Here is a 16,581-nt window from a genome sequence, read left to right as displayed (position 1 = left end):
GAAGAGGAGGGGGAGGGGGAGGGGGAGGAGAGGGAAGGGGAGGGAGGGGGAGAGAGACAGGGAAAGGAAGAAGGAGAAGGAGAAGGAGAGGGAGGGGAAGAGGGAGGGGGAGAAGGAGGAGAGGAAGGGGGAGAAGGGATGGGAAGGTGGGAGAAGGAAGAGGTAAAGAGAGGGAGAGGGAGAAGAAGGAGAAGAAAATATTAAATTATCTCAAAATTTCAAAGCAGTTTTTGTAGGAAACTAAGAATAGGAAACTAAAGCATAGTCTTATGTTGCTTAAGATGGCACAGTCAGGAAATGGTAGAAAGACGGTTCAGATTTAGGTTTGCTTGATCCTAACACTTTCGTGTCCTATGAACTGGCACAGAACACTTTTCACATAGTTCTAGGTCTCCCATTTAGTTAACACAAGGCATCTGTAGCAGTTTCAGCCTGCATGGTTATGTAGGATTTTCTCTAGCAGTTTTCTACACATGAGACAGGAATGAGATCACAAGGTACAGGAGAAATCTTGTACTAAGGAGAAATCTAAAAAGGAGAATCTAGTTGGAAGTTGCAACAATAACAACAACAAAAAAGGAATGTGTGGGGATAAGTTTCTCTTCTACTAAACTTCATTGACTAAAGGAAGGGCAAATTTGGTTACTTCCCAAGGTTCAAATATGGGTACTGAAGAAGCAAGCAGGTCTGGGTTCATAGTAAAAGGAATTCCACTCAAGAAGGGCTCCTTGAGGTGGAGATAAGACCCGAATGAGGGAGGCTAGTTGGAAAACTGGGGGCTGTTGGGGTCTTAAGTGGCAGCTAGATACAAAGTCTTGTCCTTGTGAAATAGCTTCAGCCAAAATCCCAGCAAAGGATTCCTAAGGAGCCCACTTAAAGTGCCCCAGGAGAGAAGGAATTAGCTTTTTACACCTCCCAGCAGATGGTGCCCCAACAAAGGCCACTAAACCCAGATCATTATTGTTTTGATCCAGTTTATCTTGTCTGCTCTTTTCTCTCTTTCTTTTTCCACCCTAGCCATCAAGGAGCCAAAGCGGGAGCTAGGGAGTAGAAGAGGAGGTGGAGAGAGGAAGAGGAAAGAGGTCGACCATATCTACTATTCTACTGTGGGTTTCAGTTTAGGGTAGTTGAGACCCACAAAAAGGAAGAAGCTTTAAGTTGGGTAAAAGTCTAGAGTTCTGATGTTATACAGGTACAATATGCTAATTACTGAAACAAGATAAGTTTTAGGACTAAAAGATTTTTAAAACGTGCTTCTGGCCTCAGATTTAACTAAGGGGTGGTGAAGAATGAACTCATAGAACAGGATTGAAAGGGCAAAAAAAGAAACAGTAGGTACAAACTTAGGTATAAAAGGCATAAAGGATTATAAACTTAGATATAAAAGGTATAAAAAACAACAGGTACCAAATAGGTATAAAAGAAATAAGCTATGGATATGTAATATAAAACATAGGAACTATAGTTGTTAATACTGTAGTGTATATTTGAAAGTTGCTAGAGGAGTAAATCTTAAAAGTCTTCAAAACAAGAAAAAAATACATATATAACTATGTATGATGACAGATATCAAATAGACTTATTCTGGTAATCATTTTGCAGTATATAAAAATTCTTTTTTATGATTTAAAAATTTTTTAAAGTAATCTCTATCCCCAAGGTGGTGCTCAAACCCACAACCCTGAGACAAGAATTGCACACTCTTATCAATTGAGCCCACCAGGTGCCCCAAACGCTGAATCATTATGTTATAGTCCTGAAACAAATATACTGTTATATGTCATTTATACCTTAAAAAAAAAACCAATAAGGTTGGTTTTGACTTTAATGCTACCAAATATAACTCATTTAAAAAAGATTTTGTAAATACTCCCTGAATACCTATCATGTGCCAGGCACTGGGGTTTCAGAGATCAACAGAACAGGCAAGGTGCCTGCACTCATGACAATTATATTGTACTAAGGCAATTAGATGGTAGACAAGTAAACAATGAAGATATCAGAAAGCATGCATTTTATGTATAAATAAATTGGAATGGATATATAATAATTATAATAATAATAATAAATAATTAATATTATTATAATATTAATTATTATAATATTATATAATTATTATATATATTATTATATAATAATATTAATTATATAATAAATAAATAAATAATAATAAATAATAATAAATAAATAAAATTGGAATGATGTAATACAGAGTTTATTAGGGGAATAGTTAAGATAGGGTAGTCAGTAGCAGCTCCTCTGAGGAGTTATTTAAGCTGAAGGCAGAATGGCAACTGGGATCCTGACTGCAAGTGATGGGGAGAATTCATCACAAGCAGAGAAAATACTTAGGAAAAGGTGTAAGATGGACATAAGCTGGGTGCAAGCCAGAAACAGAAAGGCCGGGGTGGGCTTGAGCACCCTGCCCTAGGGAGGTAATAGGTTGAGACAAGATTAGAGATAATGGGAGGGGCAAGAAACCAGAGACCTCTGTAAGGTAGAGATATGGGCTTAATTTTATCCTAAATGATAGAAAGACAAGGGAGGGTAAGGAACAGGGAATGATGTGATCTGCTTTACATTTTGCAGAGCTCTCTGGGTGCTCTATACAAAATGGACAGTCTATTGCTGAATTTCTGGGAATTTTGAAAGCCCTTTGTTTAACATGGTCATTCTTAAAATTGGCCATGGCAGATATATTTATACCATGGAAATTGGCAAATGCCACAAGTCAGGGTTTTTCTCCCTCTATTAAACATTTACCAGCACACTGCTGAAAACATGATAGGCAAGCAAAACAAGCTGCGAGACCAGGAAAGACACCCCATATTCAAGGATAAGAAAAATGACTATTGTTGGAGTACCTGGGTGGCACAGTGGGTTGGGCATCTGATTTTTGATTTTGGCTCAGGTCATGATCCCAGGGTCATGGAATCAAGATCTCGGTTGGGTTCTGCGCTGAGTTTGGAGCCTGCTTAAGGTTCTATCTCTCTTTCCCTCTGCCCCTCTCCCCTGCTTGTACTACCTCTCTCTGAAATTAAAAAAAAAAAAAAAAAGACTATTGTTAAAATATCCATAATACACAAAGCCATTTTTAGATTCAGGGAAATCCCTGTCAAAATTTCAATGGCAGTTTTTTTCATAAATAGAAAAAAAAATCCTAAAATTAGTATCGAACTAGAGAAGACCCCAAATAACCAAAGCAATCCTGAAGAAGAACAAAACTGTCAGCATCACACTTCCCAATTTCAAATTATATTACAAAGCTATATTAATCATGTATTAGTCCACTATGGTTCTGGCATGGAAACACACAAAAACAAATGGAGCACGACTGAAAACCCAGAAAGGAACTGTGACATACACAGTCAACTAATATTCGGCAAGGAAGCCAAAAATACTCAGTGGGAAAGGATAATCTTCAATAAATGGTGCTTGGAAAACTAGATAATCACATGCAGAAGAGTGCTATTGGACTAAAAAAATTAATTTATACCACTCAAAAAGTTAACTCAAAATGGATTAAAGACTTAAACATAAAACCTGAAACCATAAAACTAGAAACAAAACAAGAGAAAGTTTCTTGACACTGATCCTGGCAATGGTTTTTATAGATGTGACACCATAAACACACAGGCAGTAAAGGCAAAAATAAATATGTGGTACGACATCCAACTAAGAAGTTTCTGCTCAGGAAAATAAGTAATCAACAAAATGAAAAGACAACATAAATGGGAGAAAATTTTGCAAACCATATCTGGTAAAGGTTAATTTCCAAAATATAGAAGGAACTCCTATAACTTAATAGCAGAAAATAAGGAGTTCAATTAAAAAATATGCAGAGGAAATGAGTAGAAGTTTTTCTAAAGAAGATATATAAATGGCCAGCAGGTACATGAAAATGTACTTAATATCACTAATCATAGAAATGCAAATCAAAACTACAATGAGAAATCACATCACACCTGTTAGGATGGCTACAATAAAAAGACAAGAGATAACAAATGTTGGCAAGGATGTGGAGAAAAGGGAACACTTGTGCACTGTTGATGGGAATGTAAATTGGCACAACCACTATGGAAAATGTTATGGAGGTTCCTCAAAAAATTAAAAATGGAACTAACAGCAATCTCATATCTAGGTATATATCCAAAGGAATGAAGTCAGGAACTTGAAGAGATATCTGTACTCTCATGTTCATTGCATCATTAATCACAGTAGCCAAGATAATGAAGCAACTTAAGGGTCTGTCTATGGATGAATAAAGAAGATATGGTATGGATGCATACACACCCACACCGCCCCCCCCACACACACAAACACACACACACACACACACACACACACACACACACATATACACAATGGAATAATATTTAGCCATGAGAAAGGAAATCCTGCCATCATATGTGACATCATAGATGGACCTTGAGGACATTATGCTAAGTAACAGAGAAAGAAAAATACTGTTTAAATGTGGAATCTAAAAGGCCAGACTCAGAGAGTAGAATGGTGGTTGCAAGGGGCAGAGGTTGATGAGATAGGGGAAATGGGCAGATTTTGTTCAAAGGGTATAGTTGTAAGATAAATAAGTTCTAGGGATTTAATATAGAGCATGATTACTAGAGTTAATACCATATTGTATACTCGAAATTTGCAAAGGGAGTAAATCTTAAATGTTCTCACCACAAAAAAAGAAATAATTATATGAGGTAATGGAGTTAACCAACCCTACTGGAGTTATCATTTTGCAATATGAAAAATATCGTATCATCAAGTTGTACACCTTGCACTTATACAATGTGATATGTCAGTTATATCTCAATAAAGCTGCAAGGGTTAAAAAAGAAAAAAAAAAGACCCACAAAATCAAACCAGTAAATCTATCCAAAGAGGATCACATTTTATGCTGCTGCTGTTTCTCCTTTGACCATTTGGTGTCGCTGTGGAACATGGATTCATTGAAGCGTAGTGAAGTCCTTTAGGATTGCAGAAGCATGATGGTGACCCAGGGACATATGGCTAAACAGCTGGCACTCCAGTAGGTACTTATGCACTGTCACAAGCACAGTAGTAACTGAGGTCAGAATTACTTGCCTGACAGTGATTTCTCAAGACTTAGAAGAAGATGAAGTCAGGCTTCCACATGGTTCCACTGAACTACTGTATAGCTGTGCACGTCCAGTGGCATAGCCATTTATTTCCCACTGCACAGAAGTCCTTTACTTTGCCAGTTCCAAAACGTGTTCCATTTCCTGCTCCAGGACATATGACATTTCCTTATTCAAACGGACAAGGAGAGAACAAGATATTGACATGATTTGTTATAATTGTGAGAATAGAAGTAACAAAAGACATTTTTTTTTGCGTTTGATTGGTGTAGCAGTATTGTTAATGTCATTAATTTTTTAAAAGAAATCTTTAAAAAAAAGCATGCTAGAAAAATCTTATTTGTCATTGTCTTAGTTCAGATTAATCAATATCATACTCCTTAAACCTAAGTCTTTCCATTGCTTTGTAAATTGTCAGTCTAGTGCATGCCAGCTTCAACCAGTTGCAAAAACAGTCCGTCCGAGTGGATTTACAGTACTTTGGAGAGATGGATGGCCATCTTCTTCCAAATTGTGCCAGCTGCCCAGTTTATTACTCTCATAATGATTCCAGCCTCCTGGGGAAATGAAGCGCTTTGTCACACACTGATCATGTTTCAAAGAAGATAGTTCCATCCTCTTCGTGTATTATCAAACAGAAAGTCAGTTGTCATTCACAATTTATTAGCAATAATGCAGGAGGTAGGGGTGGATCATGCATACTAGGTCTTTGCATTGAGGTCTGGTATGTTTCCTCATGGACAGATGAAGAGAAGGGTTTCCATGGAGATGCTGTGTCCAACTTACTCCTCCACCTCATGCTCTCATCAAAAAGACATCATGATTCATAAAAGCTGGAGCATTTGAACAAACTTCGAATTTGGTCCAAGTCTTCTGTTTTTTGTTGCCCCAAATGGATTACCAGAGCAGCTTCCCAGCCCCACCCTGTGTCTAAGAACAAGAAAATGAAACCTGGTTCTTTTACTTTAATGAGTATTTGCTTATGTGGGTTCATATTCAGAAAATTCTAAGCTGAGTATTTTTGTTGTTTTAATCATGAATTCTCTCTTCTTCCCCCAAATTCATATGTTTGAGCCCTACCCCTTTATGTGACTATATTTGGAGACAGGGCTTGGAAAGGGGTGATAAAGGTCAAAGGAAATGATAAGGGTGGGACTCTTATCTGGTAGGGCTGGTCCCTTAAGGAAAGAGGAAGAGCCCCCACAACTCTATCTGTGTCATATGAGGTCACATCTGCAAAGGAGGAAGAAGTCCTCTAGGAATTGACCGTGCTGTCACTCTGATCCCAGACTTATAGTCTCTAGAACTGTGAGAACATAAATGTCCTTGCAGCCATCCAGTCTGTGGTATTTTGTGTTGGTATCCTGAGCAACTGAGAGAGTACAACATGGGGAGAACAAAGGTCCTTGTCCTTTGTCCCCCCTCACCGCCTCATGAGAATAGATGGTCATTTGCAGAATAAAGGTTTCTGGGGGAAGAACAGAATGCCTTCCAGGGACCTTATTATAAGTTGTAATGCTTCCCTTCACTTGCCTTGGTAAAATAAAATACAGACGTGTGGTAAAGGAGTGAACCTCACTTTATAAACTTCAACACGAATCTTGTATTGCTTCTTCATAAGCTTGCCAAACATGTCCAAACAGACTATTACATAGAATAGCTAACTAGTGTCTCTCTCTCTTTCTCTATCATATCTGCATCTAATATTGCTATAGGTTTAAAACGTACCAGTTTTTCAGTGATGTCTAATTTTATTAAAATCCCTTGTTACCCTTGTTATCCTTATAACATTTGTAACTCCGTATTTGATTTCTGTATTCCCAGTTGTACTCTGAGCTCTATGATAGCAGGGTTTTGTATCTCTTTTGCTCATGAATTTATCCCCAATAACTACCACAATACTTGCCAAAGAGTGAGTGCCCAATGACTATGTATTGAATGAATGAAATTGAATTAATGAATTCCTGTTTCATCATGGCCTAATTTATTTTGGGGCTCAGGCCAAAATCCTTAATATCTTAATTAAATTGACAGCTCTGTCCCTCCTGGCAACATTACAGATGAGAAATAAAGATGTTTGATGCAGGTGCTCAGTTTGGGAGTTGGGACATTTATCAGAATCTAATCACCCATGTCTGTATCTATTTCTCTGCTTTCTTACCTCTCGTGCAACCCACATAAAAGATATTTAATATCCTTTTCCCCTTCTCTCCAGTTTAGGGACTACAAGTTAGATGACTATTGTCTACCAAAGTTCAGTCCTAGAAAATGAATCCAATCAAGCAAATCTAAAAGCTAAACAAAGAGGTTAGCAGTAAATGGATCCAATCCCTACATGGGTCTGTCTTATTTTACATTCTCAGGAAACTGTACCATGTGGATTCAACCAAATTCTGAAATTATTTTGTTCACCGTGGCATTTAGTGAGATTAGTTATTTTAAAACATACATGTAATAGAATTCCTTAAGTTGTCACATCTTAATTATCCACAAATTTTATTATGCATTGTGAACTAGAGTCTGATACTCTGTGCTAAATGACAATCACACCCTGATATAAGAAGAACAGATGTATACTGGGCCACCTGGGTGGCTCAGTTGGTTGAGCGTCCGACTCTTAGTTTCCGCTCAGGTCATGATCTCAAGGTTCGTGAGTTCGAGATCCACATCGGGCTTCATGTAGGCAGTGCAGAGCCTACCTGGGATTCTCTGTAACCTTTCTCTCTCTGCCCCTCTCCCCCCCCAAAAATAAATAAACATTAACAATATTAATTTGAGCTCTTACTGATTACTTAGACATTGTGCCATTCCTGGGATTTTCTTACCTGCACTTCTTTTTCAATACAGGTGATATTTTCTCTCATTGGCCATTCACAACTCTCCAGGTATCTATCTGATCATTCAGCCAACTAAGGTCTTTTCTTGGAGTCCCACCTCCTCATTAAACGGCTCTCTTGGACAGATTCCTTTTAAGGTGATTTCAAGCTGACTTTCTCTCCTACAAAGCCCATATCTGGTCCACGTGAAAAACTCACCTTGTTGCTGGGGCTGCCTCACGCTTCTATGGTACCTTTCTGCAAATAAGAAAAAGGTGACTCCTTTGGAAAGATGCATCCTTGTAGAGCACATGGCTTCATAAGTCACTAGTTCCTTTGTGGAAAGAAAAGTGCATCCCTTGGGGTGGGTAGCTGAGGGCTTGCCCTTGTGGAACAGAGAGAGGGTGTGTTTCACCCTCCATGTGCCACCTCAGCCAACCACCTTCATGCAGTGCACACATGATGCAACCTTCTCCATGCAAGGCCAGGTGTGGCCAGTGCAGCTGTCTCCTGGTTTTCTGTCTAAGAGCGGCTAGCTGGCCACGGTCATCCACCATAGGGCTTCTCCTCGTGTGGATCTGGCTCCAATCTCTGTGCTCCGGCTATACCAGAGACAAAGCATGTTCTTTGAGGACCTCTACCTGTCACACCTTGCTTCGTTGGAAATGTTGGCACCCCTTCTCCTTCCTGCCAGGTAAAGACCACTGCTGTCCAACAGTTCTTTCTTTCTCTCTCTCTCTCTCACTCAAAAAAACAAAAAACAAAAAAACAAAAACAAATGCCGTGGGGCATCGGGGTGGCTCAGTCGGTTAAGTGTCAGACTCTTGATTTCGGCTCAGGTCATGATCTCACTGTTGGTTCGTGGGATTGAGCCCCATGTCGGGCTCCTTGCTGACAGCGAGGAGCTTGGATTCTTGGGATTCTCTTTCATGTTGGGATGCTTGGGATTCTCTCTCCTCCTCTCTCTCTGCCACCCCTGCTTGCCCTCTCTCTCTTTCTCTCTCTCTCAAAATAAATACCCTTTAAAAAAATGCTGCTTTCAGCTCCTACAACATTAACCATTTTACATCTTCGAAGTAGGGTTATTCTTGTCGAACTGTTTTGAGCCAGCTCCTTTGTGAGTCAAGTTCAGGTGATCAGGTGCCTCCTTCTGGAATGTGTAAATGGTGTCTCTTAGTGGTTTGTTCTAGCCTTTTGTGATCTCAGTCAAAAAGGAGATTTTTAAGAAGCTCCATTTTAATATCCTCTCTCATTCATTAAAAAAAGCCCATGTTCATGTTGTTTCTGAACAGTGCAGAAGTCTCTCATTCACATTCAACCAGTTCAAAAATCTGGAGACCACTCTTATGTCATCTACACCACCTAGCCTGCTTTCTGTTGCCTGTTCCTCAAAATGACAGTGGCTTACACACTTTTCCCCATCCTGATTGCCTCTTTGGTCATATTCTAATTTGCCGCGGTCCTTAAAATGTTGACCTGTAATTGAACATAATACTCCAGATGTGGCTTGATCAGAATATAGAAAGACGATGACTTCCCATAAACCAGAAATTACACTTTCATTAATGCAGTCTAAGATCCTGGGCTTTTTAGCAGCCACATCACACTGAATTACAGAGTTGACTGTAATTCAGAATAATATCCAATTTAAAGCAAGTGCTATTCCCCTGCCAGCTGGATAGGGTTTCCCATTTTAATGGAGCATTTAAACCAAAATGAGGTTAATATGTGACCAGAGGTGGCATTAGACCACCAAAGCACGTTATGCTCCTAAATTGGTTGACTAATAAGTGTCACAAATCAGCTCAAGTGAAACTGGAAGTGTCAACTACCTTGACTACTTGTCAACAGGAGGAGAAATTGGGGTGGTAGAGGTAATAAACAAGTCATTTTTCAGAATTATTCATAGGTATTTTGTCTGAAGGAATAGGGCTATTTATTATACAACACGCCCTCTTTGGGTTTTAATACGATATTTAAAATTCAGCACTCTTTAATTTTTAAAAACAACATGTTTCTGATGTTAAAATACTCGTTCATTGTAGAAATTTGGAAAACATGGCAAAGTGTAAAGAAGAAAAAAGAATATGTACCCACTACTGTTAACTTTTTTTTTTTTTTAGCGTCGATGCTTTTTTGTTTCAAATTGCTTTTGCAGAGGGGAATAGTCACCTGAGTTAACACAGCTTTACGATATTCATCTTTAATAGCTGGAGATAAGTGCCACTGAGTTTCTTCAACCAGGAAGTGCTTTCGTGAACAATGCTCACGGAAGGCATGACTAATAACTTATTATGCAGCATTAGAGAAATCTGATTTGTCTCGTTTGTCTGTATCTATTAAAACCATACGACACTACGATATTTGTGGGTAAAGAGTGGCTGAATATTGGCAAGTATCCTATGATTCCACATGGTAAGTTTGTGGCAGTCTTGCAAAGTCTTTCTTGAATTTTGTGAATGTCAAGACAATTTTTCTATATTTGATCTAATAAGTAGCCCTGTTTGGGAGGAGATGGCAGAGACTGGGGAACAAATGAGCTGCTCATGCCTATGTTGGTTTTCAAGGACTAAAATGCAAAGACTACAAAGGTTAAAAATTTTGCATAAGTGTTGATGTGTTAAGCACATTTTAAAAATATTTTTTAATGTTTATTTATGTTTGAGACAGAGACAGAGCATGAGTGGGAGAGGGGTAAAGAGAGAGAGAGAGGGGGACACACAGAATCCAAAGCGGCTCCAGGCTCCAAGCTGTCAGCATAGAGTCTGACGTGGGGCTCGAACTCACGAGCAGTGAGATCATGACCTGAGCTGAAGTTGGCCACTTAACTGACTGAGCCACCCAGGTGCCCCAAGCATTTTTTAATATACCCTTAATTTGTTTGGTAACATGAGCATAGGTACTATGTTTCTGTGAGTCTTTGGTGATACCTGTCCATTTTGTATCCTATTTCTAATATACATAGTGCTGACCAGACGCTATAGATTAATGTCCTCAGGAGGGTTGCAATAACGTGGGAGTTTGTTTAGCCCCTCTCTTTTACATTTTAAGGAAGCTCTAGGCCTGTATATCCATGCAAACACATTTTCGAATAGGTTAAATGAAACGTCTCTCTCTTGGTCCAAATAAAATATCTTAAGAAGAGTAGCATAAATCAAATCACTGATACTAATCTTCCATGTGGGCAGCACTTGGGTGAAATAGAAATACATTTTTTTGTGTGTTGTGATTATTGCTTAGTGATCAACTGTTCAATTGAATTAGGCTTCGTTTTCCATTTTCCTTGCCTCTCAAGGTATAATTAAAGCCTGATGTCAAATCTTACTCGAGGTCCCATCAATAACTTCCACTTAACCACTTTTAAGAAGACAGTCAGCCTTAGAGCTCAGACAAGGAGACTACAATTCACAACTTACTGTTTCGATGACCCTTAAAAGCCATCCCTGGTCAATAATTCAAACCAGTGTCCAAGTCTCTGTATAAGGGGGAAGGAATTAACCTTTTGTGCCCTCGTAGTGCTGTTTCATCCAGGCAATGTAAATCATTCAGATTGAAAACATAACAAGATAAAGAACAGGTTTTCTCTGTGCACATAGGTGAAGTGGGCTGTCTAAGAAAAGCAAAGCAGTCATTTCCCTTATGCTGGAAACAGAAAGAATAACAATGCTGTAGTGGAGCTGGAAGCTGCTCGTTAGGCTGGTATTGGAAATGGAAGAGATCAGAGCAGCACCAAAAAGCTGCAGTGATTGCCCAAAAGCAGGTTACATGGAAAACAGTTGAGCTATTATATTAAACACTGTTTTGTTACTTACAATCAGAAATACATTTCTATTTGTTACCTCCATTAACCTCCCCCCAAACTTGGGTGTTATACCTGCTTGACCCAAAGGAAACTCAAGCTACCAGAAATTAAGTGATAAATTGGCTGCAGTACAGAGAAGGCAGAACTTGAATTCAAAACTTCTGATTCCATGATTTGTGCTTTTTCCACTACCTCACAGCTGTTTAAATGGTCTTGAGTCTTCTCCATTCTCACGGAAAGCTAGGTGGGGGCGGACATTCAGTCCAGGTGGTGGAGAGGTTCAGCTCCCATCTGTGTTGGATATCAGAGCTGATGGCCTTTTACAAATGAGGATGAAGCCAAATTCATTGTCAGACTTCAAGTCAGTGGTGATGTCAGCATGACTTTCCCCAAGAAATTGTAAAGCTTAGAGTGATCACTTTTCTTAGTTCAATTTTTTTGGAAACCGAGTGCAAATAGTTCACAAAGTATAAAATGTAAACCAAATTATGTCCCCATCCCGATTGTTCACTCTCATGCCTACTCCTGTTCCTAAACTACAGCCATCTTAACTATATCTGATTTTAGTTAATCTGGTGCTATCACCAGACTTTTAAATAGTAGGCTCACATTTAACTATATTCTTTGACTTATAAATTTACAGTTTTTCCTTAAATTGTATTATAATAAAAGATGAGCAATTAAATCCACCTTTGCTACTTCCCACATGGCCTCCAGTCCTTTTTGTGTGTTTTTAAGAAAATGGTATGTACTATATATTTTATAATAACTGCACATTAATTATAATTATAATTAAGATGCTTATAATATATTACAGATGACGTGTTAAATGTATGATGCTTATTATATATTATTAAGTTTTGCTTTTCTTTCAGATACCTTTGCCACTCTAAATGATACACTTTGTTAAATACTCATGAGGCTGAAACACTGGAAAGTTTGACAACAAGCTTTCATTTATGGGTAGGGCTTGTGGATGGGAGGCTTCACCTCAGGGTAAATGGGAAGATAACAACTTTACGCGAGAGGACTTGCCACAGAGCTAGATCCAATTTATTGCATTACAATGTGGAAAAATTATTAGCTTAGGCATACACAGGAAATGTCCTATATAGTAAAAGCTTCTGCATTTTATGATTCATGTGGAAATATTGTGTGTGTTATATCTTGTTGGTAGAAGTAGACCTTATTAAATCAGTAGATTTAGACGCTCGTGCCCTGGTCAAGAAGAAGAAAAACTTTTGGTCAGAAAGACACTTGATCTGGAAATGACAAAGGGGAAGAGGAAGTTTTTTGGGCCCTGAGAGAAGGGGAATGAGAAGGTGATTCCAAAGTGTTGGAGAAGGCAGTGATCAAAATTCCATGATGACTGAGATTTCAAACCCGGGGTAAAAGAGAAAACAGTGAGTCTGTAAGCCCTTAAGCATGTTTGGGCATGTTTTCTGTCTTTCTCCCACTGACATATTTTTGAACGACATAGATAAACCAAGTGTTTGGGGATCAACTTTGATTTGCTTTTATAATTTGTTAGCCCTATGAAGGAAACATGGAAATGAGAAATTGCGAAGACCATTCTCCTGGAGGTTTCTATGAATTAAGAATGGGCTGCATGGAAGTGTGAAGAAATTGACTGCTCTCCCTGTCTCTTGTACTCATTGTCTGAGAGTCTTGGGCACCTTCAGATGAAGTAAATACACACACACACACACACACACACACACGGAAAGCAAACAAACTAGTATCTTTTATATAACTACACTTAAAGAGTTCTGGCCAAGCTTTTGCTCTTAATCTTTTACTATGTTGACCATCTTCATCAGATAGAATTATCACATAAGATTTTATTTAGAGATATATCTCTCGAAACAGATATATGGCCTCTAGATTGAAAACAAAATTATTTCTTATGACGTACACAGATTTAGATATCCGTAGATACTACATTTGATTGTTCAGAAAAACTGAAAAGATTTCAATATAGAATAATGTTTTCATTTTGCCCATGAAAACTAACCCTCCATGTAAGTTTTAAGGAAAAACTTACTTCCTGTGCTTTTCCTCTACTGTCAGCGATGCTTCTGACACCAGACGTGTGCATTTTCCACACACACAGCAAATTCTCCGATGCCAGCTGGGTGTCCTGCAATTTAACTCAGTTCTGACACTCTGTACCTGGAGTTAGCATCAGATCCCATAAGTAAGGGCTCAGTCCCACAAACCTGTACCCCTCCGCCACTTGAAGTGGCTAATTGCAAGTCTAGGTTGTTACCTGTGCTTCTGACTGACTGGCTATGAATCAGAGATTTGTACAACACCCTCCTTGGATTTGATTAATTTGCTAGAGCAGTTCACAAACTCAGGAAAACAGTTTACTTGGTCGATTAGTGGTTTATAATAAAAGTGTATATTCAAGATCAGTCAAATGGAAGCGGTGCATGGGGGAAAGTATGTGGGAACGGGCACAGAGCTTCTATTCCCTCTCCAGATGCACCATCCTCCCCACATCTTAATAAGTTCAACAGTCTGGAAGCTCTCTGAATCTCATAGTTTAAGAACTTTTATGGAGGCTTTATTATGTAGGCATGTTTGATTAAATGATTGGCCATTGGTGAATGACCTCTAGCCCCTCTCCTCCTCCAGAAGTTGTGGTGGTGCCTCGGGCTGAAAATTGTAACCCCCTGATCACATTGTTGGTTTCCCCAGGCCCCATCTAAGCCCCTAAGGGGGCTTTCCAAAAGTCACTGTAAACCTAGGTGTTGTTGAAAGGGACTTGTTAAGAATAACAAAAGACACCCATTTCACCCTTGTGCTCTAAGCTATTTCAGGAATTTAGAAGAGAACCCAAACTGTATATCAAAAGATGCTCCTATTACTCTAATCACTTAGGAAATTACAAGGAATTTGGAAACTGTGAGCCAGGAACCAGTGGGCAAAACCAAAATATATACTACTTGTATCACACAGGTGTTAAAAAAACAAAGGTGAAATTAAGGATGAGATTAGTCGCCATATTAAAATGAATTATTTTTCTATATAGTCCATTGTTTCTTCTTTACCAAAACATATGTTGATATTTAAAAGGATGTATTTAAGAAGTCAACAGTTTTTAATTATCAGCATTTTTAGAAAGAGAAGGTGTGAAAGTATTTTTTAGTAAGTACCAACATAAAATGTTACTTATGGTTCAACAGTTTTCCTTAATATATGCTTAATCACCAAGTATTTCAAGCCTACAGTTTCTAATATAGAATTCTAGAAAGTGGAAATATCCAAGGTTTATAATTATAAATAATTTTATACTTTACATTTGAAATGTGATTTGATAAACCTGACCAATAGCAGACAATGTTACATAAAAATGACCCCATGTTAACTATCAGTTTTACATAAAGTTTTAAATTCCTTTCCCTGCATGTATTAGGAATTTTGTTCAACCTATATTTTTAAACTAAGAAATATGAGGAGGAATTGGTGTACTTGGGTGGCTCAGTCACTTAAGCATCTGACTCCTGATTTGGCTCAGGTCATGATCTCATGGTTCGTGAGATGGAGCCCCATGTCGGGCTCTATGCTGATAGCGTAGAGCCTGCTTGGAATTCTCTCTCTCTCTCTCTCTCTCTCTCTCTCTTTCTCTGCCCCTCCACTGCTTGCATGGGTGTTGTCTCTCTCTCTCTTAAAATAAACAAACATTAAAAAAAAGATGCATAAGGTGGAATAGATAGTATCTTTAAAAATATTCCACATACTCTATTTTCTTCTAATTTAAGCACAACACATTTCATTCACATACAGTTTTTAAGATGCTTGAAATGACTGTGGAAATAACATCACAAGTAACCACAACTAATTTAGAAATGTTTTGATTCATACAGATTTTTATCATATTGCTATGTCAGCTAGCTCATAGGGTTGGGTGTGAGTTTTGACCCATAAAGCAGTGGTAGGTAGTGTTTGCTCCCTGGGCATGGTATACAATCTCTATCATGGTGATGACTGTTGCATGTTATACTACTGACTATACGGTATTGCCGTGACACACATACATCCTCATAGTTTGATGACATCTAAAATTAGCAGCTTACACAATTGTTGTTACAGTGATGTCCTATCTTAAAAAACAAAATGAACTGAGTAAATATTAAAGATCTTATTGGCTTTATTCAGCAATTTGTGAATTGGCCAGCATCCCATCAAGCCCATGGAAAGGAACTGTGAGGAGCTCTAAAAATGAAAGACTTTTATAGGCAGAAGAGGCAGGACAGGGAAATTGTTCTATCGGAAAGTGGCTTGTCTCAGCAAGGTCACTTTCCTTTGAGAGACAGGATCTATCAAGCAGATTACCTCACTAGCATTGACCAAGAAATTTCAAATTGACTAGTTTAGGATTATATTCCTGGGAGAGGCTAAAACTGCAGTTAGGTTAGATCTTAGGTCTCGATTTGGTGACACAGGGCTTAATGAAAGTGGCTCCATTTTGGTCCTCTTTTTATAATACCTGAATACATGTCAGCCTTGAGGGTGACTCTCTTATGGGTTTACTTTCTCATTCTTTCCAACATTAAAGCTTTCTTCATCAGATTGCAAAGAATCCACTGATAGGTCTTAGACTGTCCAGTATTATGCCCCTATCATTTTATTACCAATTAATAGAAGTAAGTATGAACTTCATAAATTAGTGTATGTTCGTAGTACTATGTTAGTTGATGTGCAGAACTTCTCCTGCCAGTTAGGAGCTCTTACACATGTGAGACACATAATGCTTACATAGATATATTTTCAAGGACCTTTAAATAGCCAAGTAAAATAATACACCTAAACACCGACATGAGGTTATATGTTTCACACACTAATC

This window comes from Herpailurus yagouaroundi, unplaced genomic scaffold, assembly GCF_014898765.1.
Source record: "Herpailurus yagouaroundi ecotype Mexico unplaced genomic scaffold, PumYag 199, whole genome shotgun sequence".
NCBI lineage: Eukaryota > Metazoa > Chordata > Mammalia > Carnivora > Felidae > Herpailurus > Herpailurus yagouaroundi.
This window is presented reverse-complemented; position numbering follows the sequence as displayed.